Genomic DNA, 26,590 nt, shown 5'->3' with positions numbered 1-26,590 from the left:
GTGGGAACCAAGAAGGCAAACTGTGGAGCATCGGCAGGGTCCAGAGAGAGGAATTTTAAAGAAACATTCCTTAATGTCAATAACAACCAAATTCCAGTTTTGGGGGAGCATTGCTGGGGAAGGCATCCCTGGTTGAAGGGGCCCCATGTCCACAATGACCTTGTTGATTTCCTGAAGGTCGTGGAGGAGTCTCCACTTGTCTTTTCCCGGCTTCTTGATGACAAAAACCGGAGAATTCCAAGGGCTAAAAGTTGGCTCGATGTTTCCAAGAGCCAACTGCTCCTCCATGAGTTCAGTGAGCGCCTTCAATTTCTTTCTTTCTAGCGGCCACTGATTCACCCAAACCGGTAAATCAGTTGTCCAATCTAACTTTTGATAGGACGCTCCACAGTGGCCGCAATTAAAAATCCCGAGGGGTTTTTGGGATTGCTAATCTAACCCCCCATTGGGACATGGCGTCCTGTCCCCGCAAGGGCACCTGGTAATCAGTCACGAATGGGCGTAGAGTAGCCTATTTCCCGTCTGGTCCCTCAATTTGTACAATGCTCTTCGAAATCTGAGCCAGTTTTGTCCCTCCGATACCCTGGATTCTTCCCGCCACGGGTTGCAATTCCCAATGTGACGGCCATTCCCTGCGGGGAATGATCATGACATCTGCCCCCGTGTCCAGCAGTCCTTCCAAACAGATAGTATCGTTGCCCTGCCGGACATTGCAGTAAATAATGGGTTTATTTTCTCCCACCACTTCTGCCCAGTAGACATCTGGTGTTTTGCTATCTACTGGGATTCCTGGTGGTATGGCGATAGCCTGGGCGATGACTTGCCCCTTGGCCACACAGAAGGGTGGGTTGATGTATCGTGCCACTAGCTGAAGTCATGCCAGGTCATTCGGGAGAATGGCCGGGCACACTTCTAGCTCTTGAGGTGTGTGCTTAGTGTCTCCGATGGCCATGTACTTACAGCTTCCCCCTGAAGGCACCAGTCCTCCTTCCAATGGTTCCACCGCAACTACCGTCCACTGATCCGATCTTAACAAGTGGTCTGTTGCCGTCCTCAGAGACAGTGGTGGTTGAGGGTACTAGGTTTTGCCGGGATTTTGTGCTGTAAGGGGAAACCCCGTATAACAGTCAAGTCCGATTTTTGTGTCACATCCGGTGAGTGCCACTTTCCCCCCCTTCCCCACAGGCCCTGCCTCATTTCTGTCACCATGCGAGGCAGGACTGCGCTGTGCACCTGGGTTTTTTTTAGCGCAGCACCGGGCACTGATGGTGTTGGCGCTCTTCCTGCCCTTTCCCTTGCCACATCTGCTGGCCTTTTGGGGCAGAACTTAAAAATGTGCCCCACCCCCTGACGATAAAAACATACGACATCCCCTCTTGGTCTTTTTGTTGACTGATTTTGTGCAGGAACTTGTGGTTGGATGGCCATGGCCGTTGGTGGAATAGGCCGTCGAGGTGGTGGTCTTGGGTCCATTGTGGAAGCCTTCTTCATGCAGGCGTCCACGAGTGCAGGGAGCATTGGCTCAGGATACACTGGCAGCCCAGCAATCACCCTCCTGCAAGATTCATTGGCGTTTTCCTTGGCCACCTTGAGGATGATCGTCAGGTCCATATCTTGATTTTCCACTTGCCGCTCTACCTGCGCCCTTATCTGGTCCACAAACGCAATAAAAGATTGATTAGGGGCTTGTCTTATATTTAAATAACTTTTGGGGGCTTCTGGGGTAGGTGTGGGAAGGGAAAGGAATGCCTTCTCTGCTGCCACCATGATCTTCTCTAGGGCAGCCTTGGGTAAAACCTGGGCCTGCTCCCTAGGCTCTTTGTAGTCTTCCTCGCCGCACAGGTGGTCCATTGAAAGAGCCAATTTGTCGGCGTCAACAGACGTGTTTTGATCTCTCCAGAGGTCCAGAAGGAGTGCCTGCAAGGACCACTTCCATGCCTGCTCCCACAGCATGTATTCTGTAGGGGTGAGCAGGCATGCAAACAGGTCCTTGATGTCCCAAGGGACCAGGTCGTTGGAGGAAAAGGCAGCCCTTAGAAGGCCTTTGAAATACTCACTTTTCCTCCCAAATTCCTTCTGGGCCTTGCAGAGTTCTTTTTTATTTTGGTAGGAGAAAGGCCTCCATTCCCGAAGGCCTCCCCCTACCCCACCAAATGAAACAGGCATGGCATGGTAGACTGCCCCCGGTTCCAGGCTCCGGGCCCCAGGCTTACCACATCCGGTCCTGGTAGCATGGGAACCAGATGCCGGGGCGTGGGAACCGGAAGTCGGAAGCGGGGAGGCGGGGTCAGCAGAGAAGGGGGAGGGAACAGGGGCAGGGCCAGCTTCCGCCCCGGAAAAGGTGGACCGGTCCTGGAGCACCTCTCATGAGGGAGGAGGGAGGGGCTTGGGGTCTTGGGAAAAGGGGTGTGGTGAAGAGCAGGGAGGAAGTTCCGGGGAGGTGGAGGTAGGGGAGGAGTTAGGGTGAAGGGGATTTCGGGAATAAGAAGCACGGGGGGGGGGCCCGACCATGCGGTCCCCTCCATCTTGTGTCCTTCGGGGGCCAGTTTGAGGGTTCGGGAGGGATAGGAGTGAGGGACTAGGAGATGGGTAGGGAGACAGTAATGGGGTTCGGGAGCAACGGGAAGGATGAGGGGAAGGATAGGGAGACTCTCGGGAGAACCGGGGAGATCAGGAGGAACACGGGGATGGGTAAGGGGAATAACAAGAATCAGGGGTCGAGGGATCCGAACTGGGGATATTGAATCTAACAACTTTGGGGGACGGAACTGGGGTAGAGGGCTTGAGGATAGAAGCCTTGGCCGGCTGGCCCTGCTCCCACCAGGGCTGCTGAGGCACCAATGGATTTGCAGAAAAAATCCTCGGCTTGGGGTCTCGGACCTCAGGGAGACCTCACGTTGGGCGCCAGCTGTCACACTGACCGCTACTGTCCACTGCCCAGGCTAGCTCCAGCGGTGTGTGGCAGGAGTGGGGAGCAGCCGGAGGCATGGAGCTTTAAAGCTGCTCCTCTGAAGCCTCTGCTCTACCCTGCGGAGCACCAGCTCCAGGCACTGTAGCAGCCAGCAGCCCCCGACGAAGGGAGAGATAAAAAGTAGCGAGGGGGCTTGCCACGGAGAGTAATCCAACTTCATGGAAGGGAATCCACAGAGGACAAGCAACAGTTGCACCACGCCCATGCCTTATAAAGGGGGGCTGAACAAGGGGAGTAAACCAACCAGGGACCAACAAGCGGATTAGGAGGGAGGGACACCTGGGATGCACTCACGTCTGGTCCAATGGTCTTGGTGGGTGGAGGGAGAGGGGTCACATGCCCCAATGGGGCGTCCAGGTTTAGGGGATTTCCAAGAGGGGAGGGATCCGAGGGGGCAGGGTCTCGGGGGACTGACGGGGGGCCACATAAGGGTAATTAGGGAGGGCTCAGGTGATGGACACTGAACCTTCGAGAACAACAGGAGGCGTTTGGGTGATTGATAGGGAAAGAGCCAGAACAAGGGGAGGAGAACAACCATATGGGGAGCACCGGGGGAGCGGCTTGGGTCTGGGGCAAACCAACTGGGAGTAAGAGTGGGGAAGGTAGGGATGAACCACTGGGGTACAGAAAACATATGAAAATACAATAAAACCTTGCATCACCACACCTTACTAAGTTTGCAGGAAGCCAGGAAGGTCTACATAAGTATTTGCAATGAACTCTATTATTTTGGATAGGGGTAAGTTGGGTACTAACAGTATAGGGACATTCAGCCCAAACTCAAATGATGCCAGAGCAGTCTGGACCGCTGAAAAGTACATGAGGAAGGAACAAAGTAAGCTTTATTTTCCCTTCTGGAAAAGGTGATCTTCAAGTTTTTCTTTTGTTTATCCAGAGCCAGGGGTTTATGTACAGTTAAAACATATATTCAGTTATTTCTTTTAGATACATTAGATTTATGATGCAGACTGAGCCAGTGTTATAAAATTTGCTTAATTTTTTGACAAGTTTACTTTGTTTCATTTGGTCCTTTATTTGGACTATAAGAATTTACTTCACTGCTGAACTGAAGATCTGCTGCTAAGGAAGTACGGGTTCCCAAAAACGGAATGGAGACCAGCATTTCCTCCAGACTTCTGAAATCAGGGTTTCAGGTTCAGACTAATCATTTATTCCTTGAATACCACCCAATCCCAATTCACAGTTAATATAATTTTTCTCTTTTTTCAGTGTTTCCTGCTAGCATGCTGCACAATGTATAATCCAGTTTAGTCTCCTTTTGCCATCAATATGGTGGGTTTCAAACTACTGTTTCAATACGTCAGTCCATCACAAGAATGCATTTCTGGTTTTGCCCATTTTCATTTTCTCATTCTACCAGTAATATAACTGTTAATTTATAATGAACACATGTTCAAATTAAATTATTAATAACAATTATTAATTACCAGTGTTATCTGGCTGGTATTTGTCACAGCTCAAAGAACAAATATAGGTTATCCAAATATACCACTAAAAAAGGGAAAAGGAAGAAAAAGTGCCATCACAATCAAAAATGATGATGTGAACTACATTTGTAGATGCAGTTGTCTGTGCCAATATTTACCTCCATTATTGTTAATAGTGGAATTAATAGAGAGGTTCAAGTAAATGAAGTGTATTTAAAGAAAAAACAATGAAATAGTACAGTTAAGGGGAATACTAATAGTATTTCAGGACTTACCTTGAAATCTGATCCTTAAAAATGTTGCATAAAGCTCTGGAAATGCTGCTGTAGGGAGCAACAGGAGCAGATGACTGGATAGTGTTCTACGTTACTCCTGTGAGAGTACTGTATGGACTCATGCAAGGAGTGGGAGATATTCATTGCCCCATCATCATATTTATAAACCTTTTTTTATATATTTATAAACTTTCCCAAATAGTCTGGGATTTGTGAGTGACTACAGGTGAACATGGCAAGTCAAATCATGAGGTCATAAACTTATAGTTCAAGATCACAGTAATGACTTTTACTTTATTGATTCATTTTTTAGATCTGTCTAATTAGTGTTAATTTTTAGATTTATGAGTATTATTTGATTACAGCCTGTGGGCCTTGCCATGCTGAGTTTGATTTTATCAAGCAGAAAAACTATCAGGTACATTAAGGGAATCAGATGATAGATGGAAAACGATTTTTCATAAATACTGTTGTTTCCCATTTGTGAGAATTTTCCTGGTTTGGAAAAAAGAAAAGAAGTGAGGGAATTTTCAGTAGTCTGGGATACATGAAACCATTATAAACTTCAAGCCACTTTTCCCAAATTTTCTGAAAGAGTAACCACCCTCTCCCAGATTTTTGCTTCTTCTTTTTCTGACTCAGATGCCTTCCTGTGAACCTCCTTTTGTCCCTGTGCTCCCCCTGAGTTGGCAGAAGCTCAGTTCCTTCAGGTCAGGAAAGGAAGAACAGTCTGTCATTACTGGAGGCAAGCATAAGCATTCATTTCCTCACCCAGCGAAGTGCCACGCTGCTGCCAAGTAACTCTGCATCTTCCAGTATTTTGTGGTCTCCTCTCAAGCTTTCATTGACTTCCTTCAAATCTTTTCACGACTCCTTACTGATTGTAAACAGAGCTGGAAAAAGGCAGCTGTGATGCGAATGGGAGAAGAAAGGTGCACAGATATAATTGTGAAGGATGTTTGTGACTTGGTAGAGGAGAGTACAAAGGCACAGGTGGTAAAACAAGTGAAAGAGTTCACAGGTGCCAGAAGCTCCCCGTGAGGAGTATCTGGGCACATGGGGTGCTGCCAGGCATCACCACAGCCTGATCCTCAGAACTCCAAGAAATAGTGTGACTAATTTCAGAGAAAGGTTATACTTTTACAGAGAAATCAGGAGGTCTAGAGGAAGTTTATAAAAAGATCAGACTCATCAAGAGACTAACACCTGGGAAAGTGCATTAAAACAGCTCCTCAGTACACAGGAAAACTGGACATACTCATGAACCTTATTCTGTGCACTTTCATTCTTTGGTCTTCTGCATATAAGACAATACTTAACCAATAACTAAAATAAAATATTAAACATATACTGCCTTTCTCATGTGGTAAGGCTTCTACAAGGTCATAATAACATATTATTACCAGGCAGTTTTCACAAGACCTATTAAACAGGTCAGTCTATGAGTTGAAAACAAGCTATTTATTTAAGGTTTTCTGTTTGCAGTGAGTGCCTTTTCACCTCATTATATGGCTGCATTTCTGACCCTGGTTTGGAGTTTTATAGAGAACAGCATGGGCTCAAAGGCAAATAAAACAATGACTGCTTCGGTACACTCCCACGTAAAGAGTTCTTTTGTTAGGAGGCAGCTACTAAAACTTGACAATCTTTATCATATAAAAGTAAACATATGGAAGCATAGGAAAATGTATAAGCTAAGGAAAAGAGACTCTTGTGCCTAGTGTTTTTCCTAAGTCACACATTTTTACAAGAGAAAAAGAAGGCAGGGGCAGTCTCAGGCAACTTGAACTAGGCTTTTGAACAGATGTGTTTCATAAACTGAAAGAAATGGTGCAACATTTTCCTAGTGTTGGACCAAGGGCTCTGATCCAACAGACACAGGGCTTTCTCCATTCAGCAGGTAGGGAGGGAGGGAGTGCTTATTATACGTCATCTTTTTACCATGAAAAATACGTACTCTGAATTAGTAGGTAAGAGAGATCTTTCACAGTATCTTTGAAGAGGCATACCTGAAGTTTGAGAATACTTGCCAAGACACTTTCTAATGTATTGACCAGAAACTTAAAGCATAGCAAAGACACTCTTTTAAATTGGCATGTTTTCTGCTTGTTTTCTCTGCTTTGTAACTGATGCACTTTTCTCTTACAGTGGCGCTTTGACATCACCTCTGCTTCTGACATGTTCTTGCATTTTGAACCTAGTCAGAGTATCTGGTCACTGGATACTTGTTTTGGGTTTTGTTGTTGTTACTGTTTTTTAATGCTGAGATGATTGCTATATGAAAAACAAACTCTCCAGGAGATTTTACATCTGGAGAAAGAAAATTTCCAAAACTGTGTATTAAAAGAAGAGAGAACTTCCCCAAAAGTGACTGCAGTAATAGGTCACACAAGTACAAGTGTAGTACCTTAGGCTTTTAAATTGAGCCATTAGAAATTGCAGCTTTTAGCAATGACTGTGCTGTGATGTGAAGAATGCTTTGTAATCCTTGAGAGGAAAAGCAATATAATGTCATTTCATATATTTTTCATCCTTTAATCATCACCCTATTTACACTGGGGCTAAGACAGTAATTAAGGCTGATTATTGTCTCCACTTATGACATGATGAGCTCAGATGAAGACAGGCTGGGTGCCTCACTGAAGGGCTCAGAGCAGTGAGAAAGTCACAGCTACTGACCACTGAGTACCTAAGATGGACTTCCTATGGCACATATTTGTTGCCACTGACCAGCTCTTGTTCTTCACCAGAGATTCTGTATTTGAGGAGGCATTCTATACAGAAGAATATTTGGCAGCATGAAACACTGCTCACTTTTCTGTGTATGATGAATAAAAACACACGTGTGTGTGATATGAACAAGACATGTATATGACAATACGTAGATTAAAATGGAAAGGATAATTGCAAATTTAGTTTCTATTGGCTCATCCTCTTTTGTGAAATTGAAGTAAAGTGTCATAGCTGAAATCATTATTTACTTCTTATTTATTTTGAATTCTTAACAATAGCCTAGAATAGGGACCTTTGGCCCTGAAGCTTCAGCCCCAGTGAGCTGGTTGCCAGACCACTGCAGCCTTTCTGTCAAAATAGCTGGCCCAGAGGAAGTTAAAGTGGTGACCCTTTTAATAGCAAAGCTTTCCTCTGGGGAGGAGACAGGGCACACCTGTGGTTATTCTGTGGCCATGACACAGGACACTGCACAAACACGAGGAATCTGGATGCTGATTTCATGTAACCACAACTACTGAAACCCACAACTATCAGGAGCAAGAGGTCTTTAGCAATCAGGAGATCTAAAGTGGTGCAGTACAGCAATGGTGAGGAAAGGTTATCCAGGCCACTGTAGATCACAGCACAGAAGTATCTTTGAATTACTGGAAAAATGGTAATGTCTTTGCCAAATCCATCTGCCATTTCCCATAATTTCTTTTGAAGCTGAAGCTAGACCGTCCTCAGCTGGTTTTGGGTTGGCATATAAGGGCCACAGGAACTGGCAGGGAGGAGGAGAATGTAAGGAAGCATGACTGGAGACAGGAGGAGGCAAAAGGCAAACTGAGTTGTGACAGTGTGCTATGACAGGGAAGGAAGCAACCTGGAAGGTGACAAAGCAGAGAGTCAAAAAGAAAAGAAATCTGCCCGTCTAACAGCTTGCTGCTGCCTAGGGTGTGGCTCTGCCTCCCAGATCTCCACTTTGGGTAGCACTTCTTTTCCACCCGCTCTGGCACTCAGCACTGTCTCAGTGAGGCAGTTCAGCTCACCAAACTATGATAAAACCAGCCTTTCTTCTTTCACAGTTGTTTCTTACTCTCTCTTTCTCCCCCCTCCTCCTCCAGAGAAGTCAGTTCTCAGCTGGACCACCAGGCTCAGACAGGAGCTGTTGTTCAGAGTAGTGGATGCAGGACTGCTGTCTTCCTGAGCACATGGATGCATTCAGTCCTCTCTTGAAGCTTCACAGGGAGCAAGGCAATCCCATCTTCAGGCAGCTGCAGACTTGTTTGCCTGCACCTTGAATCTGTATTGAATTCCCATCCAAACTGAAGGAAAAAAGGTAGATTCTTCCTGGCGTGAAGTCTCCACAAAACTCTTAGGAAGGCAGTATTGCATTTAATGGCTATTTCTTTATTAAATCTCATAATTCTGAGAGTCTGAATCAATCTGTTTGATGCTGCCATGCTGTGACTTAGAGATGCCTAAAGAAAATTCCATCACAGACTCTGAGATTATACTTAATCCTTTCCATCAGATCATGCTTGAGCACAAAGTTATTTAACAGAAGAAAGCTGTTTAGTAAAAAATGCTACTGTTACGTTAAATGTGGATACATCCCTAATTAGCTGTTAGTACAAGGTTCTCTTCAGGTTCTGACCTCACAAGCATTTTAACCTCATTCTTCAAGCATTAACCAGCTTTTGCAAATACAGACCAATGCTTCTGTGGCAGAGTTGACACACAGAAGTATATACCAGTTGCTATTAGATCACAACAACTTCTGGTGTGTGAGAATTCACACACCAAAATCAAAAACACAAAATCAGAATTAAATGCTCTGTCCTTTAGAAATTGTTAAGATGTTGAATCCAAAAGAGGACTACAAAAACAGCCTGATTTTAAGAAAAAGTCTTCTTGCAGGGAGACTGGTAAGCAAATCACACTGAAATTCTTCAAAGGAGAAATTAGAGGTGATCTTGCCCTAATGCACAAGTAACTGTATGAGGAAGAGATTTCCAATAGACTGTCCTGTGCCTGCAGTTGCAGAGCAAGATTCAGTGCCTGGCAGCTAAAGCTAGAGAAGGGCTGTCACTCCCTTTCCCTGCCACAGCACCCCATGCACACCAGTATGTGCCCTGTGTTTGCAGGAGTCCCCACTGTACCATACCCAGAGTACTAAAGGATGGGGGAAGACAGGGAAGCTCCGGAGCAGAAACCCCTTTACCTGTTCTGTCAGTTCAGATGTACAAGCTAGAGACTACAACAGGTACATTTTCTAAAACTTGGTGGGTCTCCTTTGTGGGTCTGGAACCCACAGCTTACTGTTCATGTCCCCAGGATAAGGCAAGGGGAGTATTACTCATTAAAGATCCAGAGGACCCCATTTCTGCATAGTGAAAGGTGTAGAGTTAGGCACCTGGGAATCATATCCCCCTGACATCATATTCATCACTACTTTGAAACTTGCACTTCAAATCTGGCGTAGATACACTTTCTGTTTGTTTGTAATGTATCAAATATGATAAACAAGTATTTTTAACACAATGTCCAGTAGTATCACTTCCCTAGGGAAGGCTTTTGACATTTCTTCCAGCCAAGAAAGAGATGAACTTTTGAACTAGGGCTTCAAATTATTCAGAGAATCGACAACAAAACTACACATTCATGTTGCCTGATGAAGCCTACTACAGGCAAGTTTTGTTGCAGTGACCCATTTAGACTAATCACAAGGACTCATATGGTGTTTCTGTGGTCTCTCTAGTGCCAATAATAACTGCAAAATGCTGTGTACTACCATTACTGAAGTCTCAATAATATAAAAAGATCCTTGAAGCTTTAGAAAACTTAAAATTTCTGCTTTGGCCAGCTTTTTTTTAATCACTGTAAACAAGCCAGAATTAAAGGTAGAGTTTTGGAACACCAATAGCAGGGGAGACAAGGACCCCATGCTTTTTCTCTAGCATGGATGTAACATCCACGTGTACCTGGAAAATTACCAGTTTGAGTGGGTGTGGTTTTTTAGGATGCCTTAGTTCTTTCCCTCTGTTTTCTTGGTTTATTTAAAACCACAACTTTCAACTTATGGGTATGTCCTTTATGTAAAACCAACAAAAACTCTTTAACAACACTGTCTTACAAAAGAGCAAACTTCATGACTTCTACCTAGTAGAAAAATAGAAACAAAAATTGCATGGGGTCACTAGCTCATGGACAGAAAACAAAACTATGGCAGTCAATAATTTCTGGCAAAGGACCCAAATATAGAAAAATGCTTACCTGAACTAGTAATGAGCTGCTTAATAAAGTAGATCATAGACTCATTTGTTTGGTAGAACAGAAATTTTAGCCCCAGATTTGGGTATCTCATATAAAATAGTGATCCCTATATAAAATATCAATGGTGATCTAAGTCCAATCTAGTATTAATTTTTCTCCCTTGTCACAAATAAACTGGTTCTCTACCAAAGAATCAAAGGCAGGAAAAGCTGAGAAAAGATCATCTCTTTAGCCTGGCCCCAAACCAAATTTCTTCTGTCCTCTCAGTCACGCCAACTTTTCATGCAACTCTTCATCATTACGTAAAATCAAATGCAAAGTTTCACTTACTTGGTCTCAGACAAACAACATATCAAACAGTTGGGAATACATGAATCTCCACTTTTGTGCATAGCAACTACTGATTTCTAAGCTAGAGCTGCTGGTGCCAGTCCAGGGGACAAACAAGGGATAGAGAGGGTGGAAGTGTCACCATTTCACAGTCCGCACTTGTGAATCTCTGAGAATCTGTTCTGTGGTTCTGAACTGGGTATTTGCTAGACAGTACTACCAACACACTTGTACAAGAAAAATTCTGCAGTTAGGACTAAAAACAAAGATTTCATAGGATAAGACGCACAATATAACCTTAAAATAGTTTATTCTTAAAATCAAACAGGAGTCAAATTCTCATACTTTATGCCCAGAGTCAAGCTGGCTCTCAATGACAACATACAAATGGCACTCAGTGCTGACCTAAGATTTTTCTGCTATGGAATCAGAAAGAATTTATTTCATTTACTTTCCTGCTCACAAAATACTTAGGATGAAGACCGCAAAGAAAATTAGTCTAGCCTTCAGGGATAAGTAATGAGCTTATGAACAACTGATGATACAAGAGGAGCATGCAGCTCATAGTATGCTAAATTTTTACAATTCAATTACAAAGTCCCTTTTGTAATCCTAGGTTGTTTAAATACCAGGATCTGCACTGCTCCAAAATCTGTGTCTTTCTCCACTTGCTTGGGCTGTATTTGGCTTCTTGACCTACTGTAAGAAAAACACATTATAATCTCTTCAATTTTCATTTAAGATACACTTAAAAATTTTGTTCTTTTCTCTGCATGAAGACATGGAGAGCTTCTGACTAAAGCTTGAATCTGTAACACCTGGATCCTTTTTGCAATACAGAATTATAAAACAAAGTAGTGACTATTTCCCAAAAAGCACCATCATCCTGCTATTCAGCTGCTTGTCGTCCACAATCCTGCCTTCTGAAAGAGAAGTCCTGCCTCTGTGTACAAGAAATGAATGTCACAGTAAATATAACAAGCATAGTCTAGTCCAAACTTTGTACCACATAGTAAGATACTCAGAAAAGAAAGAGGTATCATTTTTATATGGTCCCAGAAATTGCTAGCATTTAAGACATAAAGCTTTTCAGACTGGTTTGCCTTAAAACTGCACAGCAACTCTTAATGACAGATGTTCAAGTCCTAACCCAGCTGAAACCACTGGTTGTTGTACCAATTTTAATAGGGTTGGGAAAAGAGCTGGAAATCAGGTGTTTGTATGAAAAAGATGTGACTGCATGTATTAATTAGAAGCAGAAATTAAGAAACACTTCACTGACAGGATGGCCTTGTTTATGCAGACAACTTAACTGGCTTGAAAATTCCTCAAAATATCTTTAACCCTGAGGTTATCCTGCTTCTCAGAAGAGACCACGTTGTTCCTCATGTGCATACAAAACATGATTTATGCCAGAGAACCATCCACTGTGCCAAGAAGCCTAAAGACAGAGAACCTGTCTGCTGTCTATGTGAATATGGCCAGCAAACCTACGAACAGCACAGCAAATCCATTCAGACAGTCTGTGCTAGCATCTCATCCGTGCTCCTTGTACAAAAAGTCTTCAAGGAAAGGGTCACTTCTGAGTGCTCTCCACACCCACAAACAGATGTAGAAAAGGAAAGCTAATACAGCAATTGGCCATGATAAAATCTCAAGAGAGATTCTGTAACCCACAATTAGCCAGGATAATACCAGCCACGTAGTTTGTCTCCCATGAAAACTGTTTGACCTCAGATTTCTTTCTTGGAGCATGCTACTGATTTTTTTTTTCCCGTGTCCCTCTCTTGGGCATTCAATGTAATAGCTCTGTTTACTAGAGTTTCAGCCATTCCAATGTAATATGAGGGTGTCGAAAATGCGCTATTTCAGGCTTACAAACTTAAATCAATGGCACATGATTAAAATAATGTAAAAACTTCAAAGCAATGTTACCAGATACTAAAACTCTCTTAGAAAGACTTCACAAGTAGCCAGATATTTTCAGAGAAGATTCCTTTACCGTGGAGTCTCAGTTTTATAAGAGTCACATTTTGAGCAGTATCAGATTTGCTGGACTTTCATCCAAGGAAACTGCAGGTATATATTGAAGCAGAAGCCCCTATTCTCTGTGAATAATTATCACTTTGCAGCCAAGTGTTGCAGTGTTTGTTATCTTTAGTCCCATAGAAAGAAGACACATGACTTGTTAGCTCAGCACAGAATAACAATAATAACAATATTTCTACACATTTTTGATTTTTATGATGCAGAACCATGAAACTCACATGAAACATTTAGTTTAGAGTCCTTGGACAACAGCTGAATCCTAAGAAGATTTCCAGAAGAGTCCCTAGGACCATCAATTTTATTATTATCTTGAACAGTCATACATAGACGAAGAAGATAAGTTTTACAGCGTATCATTTTATTACACCAAACCCTGTGATCATGCATAAACCACACGTTGAGAATAGTGCAAACACCACTTTAAAGGTGCTCTGCAGGGGCTATTCTTCATTATCATAAAAGCCATTATCATAAAATCAAGATTATTACTGGGAATTTTCTTCCTGAAAACTGCATTATTTTGTATAGTCTCAAAGTCCATAATTCATCTCCTGATGGCAAGTATTCAAGGGCAAAACTGTAAGGGGTAAGCAAGAGAAGAAGTAGGTCTACATTGCTGTGTAACAGTATTTATAATGGTCTTTATTATTTTATAACATCAGAAAACGAATAGATTTTTGATAGATACTAAAGGATGCATATTCCAAGCTGAGTGTGAGTGATCCACATGCACAGGAGTTCACAGTATCAACAGTGGTATTGGCTTTTAGCAGCTATAAGTGAATCATTCTGATGGAAAAGAGAATAACATGATCTCTGCCAACCAGTTCTTGGAAAATAAACCGCACGTGCATAACTTGTGAAACGAGGAGGCAGAGTTTCCATTCAATCAGCTTGTCAGAAACATCTCTAATTTGTGTTTTGTTCTCAACATGTGTGTTAGTGTGTACAGAGGCTACAGACAAACCAAGTGGCTGCTGGGAGGTTGGGGTCATGCTGCTGGAACTCCTTTTCAGGTAAACAGCTAGTCAAAAACATGATGCAAAAATGCTTCATAGTATTCTGGGAAGCTGGGAGTGAGATGGACCTTAAATACCATAACTTGTCCCAAAAGGATGAATTTCAATCATATTAGCAAGTCCAGTATCCCAGCCATGCTTTGAATCTGCTTTGGGCCTGCTGGAATATGAATACAAATAATAAAAGAAACAGCAGCTACATTTGCAAATTGCTGGTCTGCACTCAGGATTGTCAGCATATGACCTATATCCAACCAAAACAAGGGAAAAACCTCTCCTAACATTGTCAGTGAAATACTCTGGCACATTGCTCTTTATTTCTCCCTCTCACTTCATTTTGAAAAGGAGTTTATTGCTCTAGCTACTACTCAATGCAATGATACTGGAGTGTTTTCCAGACAACCAAAAACTGAGGTAGAAAGCTTTGTCTCTTCCAACATGCAGAATCTCAAACAATATTGTGTTGTTTTTAAATTACAAATTGAAAACCAGGTAAATTTCCACCTTTGCACTAGCAGCCTTTATTTAATGTGCAAATTCCAATGAAATAATAACAACAGAAGGATAAAAAGAGAGCAATATATCATTTTGTGATACTGTCCACAGTATGATACAATATGGCTTACTATAGTGTAGCAAATCAGTTGGAATCTTATCTGGAGCATTTGCTTTATCTGTGCACCTTTTAAACCGTTGTTATTACAACCTCTTTTGCTTTCAATGCTCATTCATCACGAGGGCTTTTGTTATTTGACGGCTAAGTAAACAGGAGGGAAAACAAGCAACCCAAGCTATTGTATGTCACTGGACAATATCTTACTGCCACCTTGTGTTGAGCAAAAAGTATGAGTAGCTCATATGTCACAGATATTCAACAACAACAAAAAAGCACTGTGCAGAAAATAAGCAAGGACAAAAACTTCCAGGAAGGTGTGTGTGTGAATATGTGAATACATATGTAACATTTTATAAATGGTTTAAGAGTTCATAAAGAGAGGAAAATGTTTATTTTCATTTCAAATTTGTCCTCACGAGCAAGCAGCAAATTTTACAGTTACACCATGAATAATGAGATTTCTTGAGAAGCCAGAGAGATTTTTATCCTACTCTTGTGCTGTTTATCAAACATTGCAAACACCTTTCACACACATCCAAGCAACAAAAAATTCCTACAGGGCTGTAGCTTCTTAGAGTTTGGAATAAATCCACCTGCTGCAGACAACTTTCCCACCCACTGAATAAATCATATCCAATGTCAGGATTGGTCCTTGCACTTCAACAATGTACAAAATCAACGCTTAGAGAAAATCTGTCCTCTGGTAGCTCCATAGACATTAGCCTTCCTTGTGAAGCAATCACTGCACAGCAGCACACACACACAAGCCAAGATAAGAGATGGCAAACTCTTCTGCAGCAAACATTTGACCTTGTAGAATGATTTCAAAAGGAAATAGTTAATTAGTAAATACTAGAGATGCTACCATTACAATAAGTTTGCTCTCTATTCATCATTACTAAATAATATTGCCCCTACTGTGATGGCTCACTGAACAACATCCTTTATGCTTTAAACCTGTAGCTTTGAACTTTCAACTTCTAGTTTGCAGATCTCTCAAAGTCCTGTGAACTATTTCCAAGGTGCCCACAAAACCAGATTTTTTAAAGAGCACATTTTTAAGAAAGCATATCTCTTTTGTAATTAACTATATATGCAAAGTTTTCAGAAGGCTATATTTCTTCATTGGCCAAAACTTAAAGATCCATAAAGTGAAGGATGTAGGAAAACACTGAATTAAGGCTTAGACTTGATCTCAAAACTTTGAGCACCATTCAAATCACAACATTTTCTTTAGGGCACCACAGACTTTTACCTTCACACATGTTAAAACCAGTAAAATGTTAGTATCAATTTAACCACTTAGTACGGTGGTACAAGCAATTTATAAACTTCTTGAGGATTTTCAAGGTTGCCATGCTACTATGGCCATGGATTTCTTTAATAGGTAGGTAGGTAAAATGATTATCAGACAAGTATTCAGTAAACTAGACAGTATCCCAGGGTGGTAATATTGATTGGTGAGAAGCGGTTCCACTAATTCCATCATCAACAAACAGTTCATATGACCATTATGAAATGGTGGTGGACTAAAGGTATGCCAATTCCACCTCCCAGCAAGTCAGTGTCTGCAGTGCCGGTATTCCCAGCACAAAAGAATGGAAGTTGTAGAACTTCATCCAGTATGAAACATGGATGAACCAGTTACTTAACTTTCTGAGCATGATAAAGACTCTTTTCAGACATTTATGATAGTTGCCACCCAAAGTCATTAAAATGAGCTAATTTTAAGTCCATAGGACAAAGGGAATGGCTTAAAACTGAAAGACAGTAGGGCTAGATTTGATACTAAGACGAAATTCTTTACGGTGAGGGTGATGAGGTACCGGAACAAGTTGCTCAGAGAAGCTGTGGATGCCCCATCCCTGGGAGGGTTCAAGACCAAGTTGGAGGGGGCCCTGAGCAATATGGTCTAGTGGAAGGTGTCCCTGCCCATGCCAGGGGGTTGGAACTAGATGATCTTTAAGGTCCCCAACAGTGTAAACCATAGTATTATTCTATGACAAGTCATTCAATTAATTACGGGAATGATGTTCAGCTGCTTTTTCTCACAAGCATTAGAAGTATTTCTTTGTTAAATTCTTAATCCTTTATTCAGGGTTTGGGACTGAAATAGTTCTATATTGTTTTAACTTGCCAATGAAAAAGAAAACACAAGAGAAAATCTATAGTCACAGAGCAGTCCATTGTGCCAGTGTAGATGCACACGCACCATCATGGACAATGGCTGCTCAGCTGCCAGTATTTAACAATAAACAAACATCAACAAACGAAAATGTTTGAAAAAATTTAACTACTGTTGGGACAGCAGTTGGTTTTTTGTCTTGCATGACACTGAGAAAGAACTTGTTCAGGAAGGACAGTCAGTACTTCAAGCAGAGGGACTATGCAAGTACATCATTCATGAAGAGCCCTGCATCTGGGACAGAGGATAAAAGGGAGCTAAACAGCCAGCAGGATGCAAAATGACAGCTGTTTAAACCACATTTCTAACTGCTCTGGCCAAAGGTTTGATATCTCTGGGGAACAAGCAGGCAGTCATGGAGGGGTGGGACACAGAAAAACAGAAAAGATCAGCATATTATTATTTCTATTGTGATCAGTCTGTTCTTGTCCTACTTCTATAAAGCTAATTACCAACTGCCAGAGTATACCCCGTCCAAACATCTGGTTATCCAGACTCTGTTTTTCTCTCTAAAGCTTTAATGAATTTTAACATGTTTGAAAGGGCATTTCCCTCTGGCTTACAAAGATATACCAAGGTATAAACAGTCCCCTTGGGCCTGGGACATCCTCTGCTGAGCAGTGAGCCAAATTCCCCTATCCTCCCAGGCAACTTACTTGCCCCCAGACCCCCTAATGCCTGATTTGCTGAAAAAAGCATCTGGTGAATCTAATGTTCTATGTCTTATGAGAAGGAGCATTCCCTATTCTGTCCAGGAACAAGAATAAAGCTGCTGGAAAGCATCTTACCACCAAATACTGTGGGGAGGTTTTGCAACAACGAAGGATGGTACCTCTGGCTCTGATACTCCACTGCATGCTGCCTCCATCCATGGCAAAGCAAATCTCTCATCTGCAGCATCCCATCTGTGAATGTACAGCCCATGACCATATTTTTATACTGCTTGCATCAATCAGACCTCCACAATTCTCTCTAATGAGAGTCTAACTATGACCCACTCTCTCTAAATCTGTCTCCCTGACAGAAGGAAGCTGGAAATACAGCTGGCCAACCAAGTAATGGTGATCAAAACCAGTCTTGTAGGAAAATATAGTCCTATATGGCAGTGGGAAAGGATGACAAGAAGGGAGGTAGGGCAAACTGACCCAACTCCCAATTCCTGGAATTAGTCCAAACATGCTTTACAAGTTCCCCATTGAACCAAACACCTGTCTTCACATGAAACATTGATTATTTGATCATCCAACTTCTTATTCTGAGAACCTGAAATATCTCACAGGCAGGCAAACTGTTTAATCTAGCACTTTGTACTGTCAGCAGCTGGAAGGCAGAAAGAATTATGCCAATGAAAGTTTTCATCCAAATTTCAGTAAGGTACTTCTATACTGCTTTGGAAAATTTCATTCAGCTGTTTATTCCTGTTTGTTTACACTGAAACCAGTTACAAAAATGTGAAATTTGGCTGAAGTACCGTATGCAGAAATTGATGGTAAACAATATATTAAGTTTGACAAGGTGTTTGGTGAGAAGTCACAGGGTACTGGATGAAGCTATCCAGTTTTTTGCAGTTTACACAGAACTATCATATCAGAGGAAAAGTGAGGGTTTCTTTGCACAGCCCTGTAAACCTGCTGCTACGTCCACCCACCCCTTGCTCCATCAAAGACATGCTGACAACAAGAAAATTTAGAAAAGAAGAGAGAATGAGTACATGGCTGAAGGATGGATTTTCCTGCAGGCACTTGCTTCAGAGCATGGATGATTAGCTACTGCTACTTCGAGTTCCTGTTTCTCTTAGTTCCCCATCTATCTATAACTGTTATCTCCCCTGCATTCTCACTACAGCTGCCCTACAAAACGTCTCAGCCACCTCCCCCTACCACCTCCCAGGTGCTGTTGTATGCACATGTCAGTTCTCTCTGCTCCCCAAGCATGCTTCACTGCAGACCCAGCTATGAGGAACAAGGCCGACGAGAGCAGAAAGCTTGTGACTGACACCATTACATTTTAGAAAGCTCCTTCGCCATGCCAGGGCTTATAACACCCCATGAATCTCATGCAAATCCCTGAAAACCCCATCCACTTTGATCTGACTAGAATGAGAAGAGAGGGAAAGAGCACAACTGGGATGATGCTATGGACAGTTTCTAGGCTCTGGAAAGAATTCAGATTGTATAGATAGAAACCAGAGCAAGAAATCACATCACATACTGGGACACTAGAATTGTTGATTAAAACACAGTAGCTGTTTTCCTTTGTTCTTTAGTCAGGAAACAGTATAAGGCTGCAAGTAAAGCAGAACTTTGTGTCTGGATCCAAGACTCATTTTAGAAATGAGGCATACCTGTCCCTTGACCTGTAAATCTGTAAGAAGAAGACATTCATACCTTCTGTCTCGGGAAGTTAACTGACTTCATTTTCATTTGTCCCTTTCGTATCCCTGAGATGATCCCTTGATCTCCCAGAGAGCTGTCCTTTTCTGGAATTCTCTCTTCCCTTTTTTTTCTTCCACACATAGGCAAATACACACTCAAAATGTTTCTGCCATATTTACCTGAGTCTTGTAGCTCAGGTTATGGGCGGGCTTCTCAAAGAAAGGGGAAAGATGAGAGATTCAGCTTAGGGGACCTTGGGCAGCCTGCCAAAATTCAGTGTAACAGCCACAGACCAGCATAGCAGGAGGTGTTGATAATGGCTTCAAGACTTGAGACACAGAACTGTGTCACAGGTGAGCATTACCTGTAAATATCACAAGTGGTCCCAGCTGGAGGCCAGCTCTGAAATCTCAGCTACTGGTCTCTGTTTGAGGCAGGACTTCATGATTCCATATCACATTCATCTTGGATTTCATTTTTCTAGGAAAAGCAATGCATTAACTTGCAGTGTTAATATTTTTTCATACTCCTCCCCATGAGCATTCAGTCTATATTCCAGACTTATTTTGAGATCCCCTTACAGAATTCTTTGTGGCTCTTGAGATGATGGAGATATGACTTTTATTTTACAGAGTCTGAGTCCTCTTAGTCATCATTTGAACACATTCTTTTATCCACCTGATAACCCCAAATTTTTCACTGGCTTACAGACATATTGGTGAGAAATACTGAACTCATACAAAGGTTTACATCTGTGTGAGGTCATTATATCTGATAGATTCTGTTTGAGGGACTTCAGGCATCCGTGTAATCAGCCTGTGAGATAATGCACAGGAAAAAGCAGGAGCACAATTACACAGCCATACTGAACTGTGGCATTCCTGATGTTTAGTGGTTAATGTCAACCTTTTGTGTTTGATTTCCCTTGGATTTGTTGTTTGTTTGTGATTTTCTGTTGAGGATAACCTTTCAAAAGCCTAATCCCTTTTGCTTTGAAGCTATGCTGCTTAGACAATAATTACACAGCTGCCATGAAATGTTGCTGGTGTTTGACTCTACATTAGTCCAAATCTATCACTTTATTCTACTTTCCTGTAACCAAGCTGCCTTTAAAGTAATATGTAAGTGAATTGTGAATAGCATCTTTCATTACTCCCTGGACTGGCATATTTATTTTTAATTATATCCTATCTAGTTCATAATTGTTTTCGAGTTCAGGGAGCTTGGTTTATACTATGCAAGAATAGACTATTTCAAAATAGAAGCTTTTGTTTTTCTTAATTACATGCTTTCCAAATGTTCATAGTTAACCAATTAAAATCAATTTGCAAAAATATGGTGCCCTGCAGTCCAGGAAGGGCTATTTCCATATCAGTTCCAATCATTAATTTTTACCTTTTCTTTTACTTGAAAATGAGTTACCTTTTCCACTGTATATTTGTGGGGTCTACTCCATCCAGTATCCTTAGCTGAGCAAATGTTCCTAAATCCTTTCAAAGGCAATTGTCTTTTCATGGAAAACTTCATAGCATTTTAGAAAGTTTTTCTATTAATAGCAATTCATAGGGATTATTTTTGGCTCCATTTTGTTTTTCTTCAATAGATCATATTTTCAATTGCTCCAATGGAAATTCAAAACTAAATGCTTTATACAGAAATAATTGTGTAAAAGTGGGAATTCAGGCTACATCACTTGCTAACTCCTGTAAAAGTACTACTGTCTACTGATTTAAATAAAAGAACTCTCTTATTAACGCAGAATTGAAGGTGCATGTAAACATCATCCAATACATGCTCATTATAATTAAATTCCCATTTGCTTTGCCGGATTTTAACCCTTTGGCAGAGATTTCATACAATGGGTGTCTGTCATTAATGATGCTTTTGAAACTTCTCAGGTAAAATTTTCCATATTATTGAGAGCAAATCTGCAGGATAAAAATGTGTCTCTTTGTGTCACAATAATGTCTCTCTGTGTCATACTAACAAAATGGGAATTTTTTCTTTTATAGGAAAAATGCTTTTTGTGCAATTTATGTTGGTCCCATGAAATCAGCCAAAATTTGTCAAAGGTAAGGCCCTGAAGAAAACTCAAACAGTGTCTCTCTGACTAAATTTCAAAAGGTTCCTGTCCACATACGTGGGTGCTTCCCCAGAAGAACATATTTTCTCAATCTACTACACAGGTTTTTTGTGGCACAGCCCAAGCCATTTAAACTGAACTTTTGGCAGGGGTCACTATGTGCGTGCTCTTTATTCCCTGGTGCTCCACTGGAGACCAGAGCTTTGGTTACCAAGGGAGCCGAACAAGTAGAGCTGCAGCTGATGTCAATCATGTCTGTGCTCTGAGGCTGTTAAGGGTTACACAGAGCAAAGGATATGGAAAGGAGGATTGCAAAGACATGCCATTTTCTTTTCTTGTTTTGGAAGGGCTGTCAAGCAGCCATAAACATGTCCTGTGGATGCAGAGGCAAACATTCATTCGAGGGACTAACCCATTAGTAGTGCTCAGAGAATGTAATAGCTAGATAGCTATGTTCAGGACGCACCAAATTCTGGAGGTTATCCAACACAGTAAATAAAGCCCATTTCCAATGAGAGGATCGAAGGAAGAAGAGGAGCAGAGAAAGCTTTTTACCTCAGCATAGAGAATGTGCAAGCTTTTGAGGGTAAACAGCTGTGGTTTAGGGCATTGTAATAGGAGGCCCCTTTGGCTGATGCACAGAGACCTTTCAAGAGGTAACTGATAATCAGCAACATGACATTTTCTGGTATGTGGAAAATACAGCACATGTCCCTCTATGAGCCTGTCCTATAACCTAGATACAATCCAGGATCCTAGCCAGCCAGGCATTGCTTAATGGTCTTTGTCCTTGCCAATGTGTGAGACATTCTAGACTTGCCAGCAGCCAGAGACAGTTTGCATCTGACACACAATCTCATACAGAATAAGAGAGACACCTCAGGGAAACACAAGAAAGAGCAAACACAACAAGTGATGCTTGAAAACCCAGGAAGAAAGCTGAGGACTTTTCCAGGCAGCTCTGCTAACTTCTGTATCTCTAAAGGACCTGCAGGGACATTGCTGAAGGTACATAATCCTGGACCACACTACATAGTCTTCAATTTATAACTCCAGCTAATGGGAAGGAAATAGAGTAACCTCTTCTTTATAAAAACTAGTAGGTTAATTCAAGTAAAAAGCACCCAAAGCAAAAAAACTCCAAGGTCTCAGTGAGAACTAATTGATCAAAAATTACCTCAAAACCAAGTTTCTGCCTAGCTACACCCAAAGCCACCTAAACCAGTCCCAGCAGTACATGTCAGAGAATAATTTTAATCAGCCCTTATCTCCGGCTAGCACTCTCACTTTTACTACTATCTACCCAACTGTCTCATTCAAAAAGAATTTCAGCAGCTATCAAGGCCCAAAGATAGGTATTGATACCTGAGAAACATCCAACAGCCTTCTTCCTAGCTGTGCCAGTTTGGCCCAATTTAGAAATATATAGTCTGAGAGAAGGCAGATTACAAACCACCCCTTTCCCACCAGGTTCGGGAAAAAAACTTTTTCCTCGAAGGAAAGTGAAAGAGATAAAAACTATTTATTTAACAAACACACAGGAAAAAAGATAATAATGCTAAATAATACAATCTCTCGCTGTGGAGAAAAATCTGGGAAAGTGTTCGAGTCCTCCCTTTGGTCTCCCTCCTCCTCGGAGCTGGGGCTTGGCCCAGGCCAGGCCCTCTGTGCTCGGTGGAAAGTCCTCCCAATGTGTTCTGATATTGAAGCAGTCCAGCAGAAAAAGGGAAAAAATCCAAAATTCCAGGAAAAACAAAGTTCAACTCTATGGAGGAAAAAAAATCGAAAAACTGGCTGAACAAGCAAGCAGGGTGCTTCTCTGCTCCTCTCCCCGCAGCCCAGCAGCAGCAGGAATAAAAATGCAGAGAGACAGAGTGTGTTATCTCTGTCTGTCCTTGAAAAGCACTGCTTTGAGAAGTTTGCTCAGTTTTCTCTCTCTGCTCAGGCTCTGTTTAAAAGCATAGAAAGGCATAAAACTAATTTCTGGGCATAGAGCAGCGATAGGGAGTACAACATCAAGTCGCCCCAAGACACTAGCCCAGCCATCTCTGTCATCATCTGAATCGCACAAAAGCAAACAGAATAGCACTATTTGAATGCTTAGACATTCAGAAGCTTGGGTTAGATTTACATTAGGCTTCTCTGAGCTGAGGAGCAGCACTAAGGTCTGGTCTGGTAGATCCTGTACTAATCTGGGGACTGCTGCTTGCAAAGAGCCACCTAGATACACTCATATAAGAATTTGTGGAGGTAGAATCATAATAGCAGCTTTAAAGCACAGGTAAGATATTGATTTGGCAGCAGAAGAGCCTGTTTATGTATTACATAAAAATGTAAAGAGTGCCAGAAGCAGAGGGCTCATTCACCCCAGCAGAGAGGTAGTTTTTTCCCCCCCGGTAGGGTATGGCTTTGCTTGCTGGCTGTCTGCCCCCTTTTCCCTGAGGGTGTACTTCTTGGAGATCCTCACCACCTCAGGTGGTGTGCCCAAGTCTATCCTGAGGGGTAGGAAAGGACAGCTTTGAACACTGTAAAATTTCCAGACATTTGCATATTTCATCGGGCAACAAGGTCTGTTCCATTTCATCTGGTCCTGAAACGAATATCACCTTAAGAGCTCCATAAGGAGTCAGAACAAAAACCAAACAATAACAACAGAAGATACACATGCACACAAAAAAAAAAAAAAAAAAAGAAAAAAGGGATAGAAAAAATTCTTATATTCCTAAAAGTGCTTCTTAAAGCAAATACATTTGTACTATCAACTATCAGACAGGGTGAGCACATCTCTTTTTCCTAGAAATCAAACTGGATAAATACTAATAAAAATGATGTAACACTGTCATGGTTTCGTGAATAGTCTTTGAGTTTGTTTTCTCACTTCTTTCTCTCAGAATAATCCTCCCTCAATCCCCAGTCACATCCAATGCTATGCAAAATCAAGGGCACTTATGCCAGTTTAGGGGTATCTTGATTTGGTCTGTGGATGAGTTTTGAAAAAAATAAACCTTTACAGGAAATGAAAGCATTGTACTGCAAAGGTTGTCTGCATTTGCAAGTGTTCACCCAGCCCTCTGAAAATGTCTCTTAATTATACAACAGAGCTGAACATTTGTAGAGGTTAGTGCTTCCACACAAGTTATCCTCAAATAAACTGTCTTTTCCCAAGCTTCACTTTCAATTCATCTAACCAAAGAATGCCTTAATCAATTCTGGAATTTTCCAAACAGTTCTGCAACACAAAAAACCAGTGAATTATCAATGTTTGAATGAATTCTCAAATACTCTGGTACTAAAATCTGTGTTCAAAAATTACTTAGCTAGTTAGCACACTTGTTAAAATTAAAAACTAATCGTAAATAATATAAACAAGGGATATACCGCTATTATATTTCCATGAAAGATGAACAATGCATAGTTAGATCCAGCTGAATGAATCAACACGAGAGTAGAAAAAAAAAAAGATTGTTAGAGGGGAGGAAGCATTTAATCTGCTCTTGCAACTTACTATATACTTGCAAGAGATCTGTCTTCCCAAATGTTCTCAATGTGAAAAGTCCAGATATATAAAAGGCATGAAATTTAATCCAATGTATGGATCATGTTACCTTTTGTTTAGGGCCATTCATCCTGAAGCCACTTCCATCTGACCTGAGAAACAAATCCCCTAGAAACAATCCTACTAGAAAAAGCTTGTTCCCTATCCCAGCATTCAGTAAGGAGGCTTTAAGAGAGAAAATGCTACTGTTAAGACTAGCATCAGTTAACCAAGGACTTGTTGAAAAACTGATTTAAAAGGATGTGACATATTTACTTGGCTATCTTGGTAAGTTTAATCATATAATTTTTCTCTGTGTGTGTGGCATATTTCTGCACTTTTTAATGGTGTATTTTCTTTAAAAATATTTTGCTGCTGAGAGATTCTACTCATGAAAGTAACACATAAATACCCATAAAGAAATTTGTAAGTCTTGCCTTATTTAAAACAAAGCTTGCTAAACTGAAAAGCAAAAAATGGTCATATTTTTAATATAAGATTTGCATGAAAAGATGTATTTAAACTTTTCTACTTCTGGAACAGATCACTATTCACATGAATATCTGGAAACTTTATGCCAAGTTGCAAAATTCTGCCTGGAGAAGAGAGGATTACCAAAACTAATTTTAAAAAAATTGTTAAAAAATAAAAAGGAAATGATAATCCCTGGCCAAACAACAATCAGTGAGACATGATTACACTTCATAAAATAAAAGTTTTGAAATATTAAAAATCGAGAATAGCAAATCTCAGAGCAATGGTATGCAATCTTTTCATTCAAAAGGGGAAAATATTAGTAATTTCTCATTATTATCATTCTGCTATATATTAAATGGGATTTTTAATAAGCATATGTGTTAATTAGCTCTTATCCATTAAACAGAAATTAATAGATGCTAATATATTCGTGGCTATTCTCTATAGTTGTGAAAGAAGCCATTTCTATCATAAAGATATGCTATTTCTCTCTGTAAGAATCTGAATGATCATCTTCTAATGTCTGAAGATTTTGTAAAAAGCAATACTTTGAACCAGCAAACTTGATAAAATAATTTCTTTCTATCCACTTTGTAAATCAATCTGATGAAGCTATATAATTAGATTTTAAAAACCATATTAAATGCATTATATTCAATAATTCAAGACAGAAGTCAATATAGTTTGAATAAACTAATTCTAATAAATGAAATTTCCGCAAATAAGCTAGCAATCATGAACAGATTTAAGATTCCTCTTAGCAAAGAAGCTAAATTAAAGAGATTGAATTCATAATCTTCATTGTTACTTGAAATGTCAGTTCAGTTTTAGAAAGACTAAACATCAAAATATGTTAAAACAGTTTCATGAATCAAAGAACTAAGATTATTTATGGATTAATCAACAGATAAGTTTCTAATATAAGTAATTTTCTTCATTATTTGATTACAAGATATACATAAAGTTTACTACAAAGTACTTTTCAGGCTGAAAAGAAAGCAAGAGCGATGAGACATACCTTACCTGAGTGTTCAATTTGTATTTGCTTAAGAATTCAGCAAGAAATTAGTATTTGTACATAAAGAATTTTGCAACAAGTCCTGAGAGCTAGTGACTTTATTTTTATCCCACCTACAGCAGTGCTACAATCTCATTTATCGATGGGGGAGTGGCAACTGGAAATCAGGCGGCTGCAGTACCAGATGAGCAGAGTTTCTAAACACAGTTACTCTTTACCAT

General features: G+C 40.9%; 1 protein-coding gene and 1 long non-coding RNA gene across 3 annotated transcripts in view; one reads left to right on the top strand and one right to left on the bottom strand.

Moving 5' to 3' along the window:
* Positions 1-11,305: 11,305 nt before the first annotated feature.
* Positions 11,306-26,574, bottom strand: LOC125325464. Of its 2 annotated transcripts, none has more exons than XR_007203343.1 (3): positions 26,370-26,574; positions 19,621-19,736; positions 11,306-17,786 (listed from the first exon to the last, which is right to left on the bottom strand). It is a non-coding gene; the product is annotated as an uncharacterized LOC125325464 (long non-coding RNA). The 2 variants fall into 2 exon arrangements; XR_007203342.1 differs by having other exon boundaries at positions 26,375-26,574.
* The window catches only part of PLEKHG7 (pleckstrin homology and RhoGEF domain containing G7), a 34,448-nt gene continuing 32,870 nt past the window's right edge, over positions 25,013-26,590 (top strand). The window contains exon 1 of the mRNA XM_048302523.1: positions 25,013-25,162. The gene's annotated coding sequence lies outside the window, so the exon portion shown is untranslated. The remainder of the gene's footprint in view (positions 25,163-26,590) is intronic.

The sequence above is a fragment of the Corvus hawaiiensis genome, chromosome 4, assembly GCF_020740725.1.
Source record: "Corvus hawaiiensis isolate bCorHaw1 chromosome 4, bCorHaw1.pri.cur, whole genome shotgun sequence".
NCBI classification, from domain to species: domain Eukaryota; kingdom Metazoa; phylum Chordata; class Aves; order Passeriformes; family Corvidae; genus Corvus; species Corvus hawaiiensis.
This window is presented reverse-complemented; position numbering and strand designations above follow the sequence as displayed.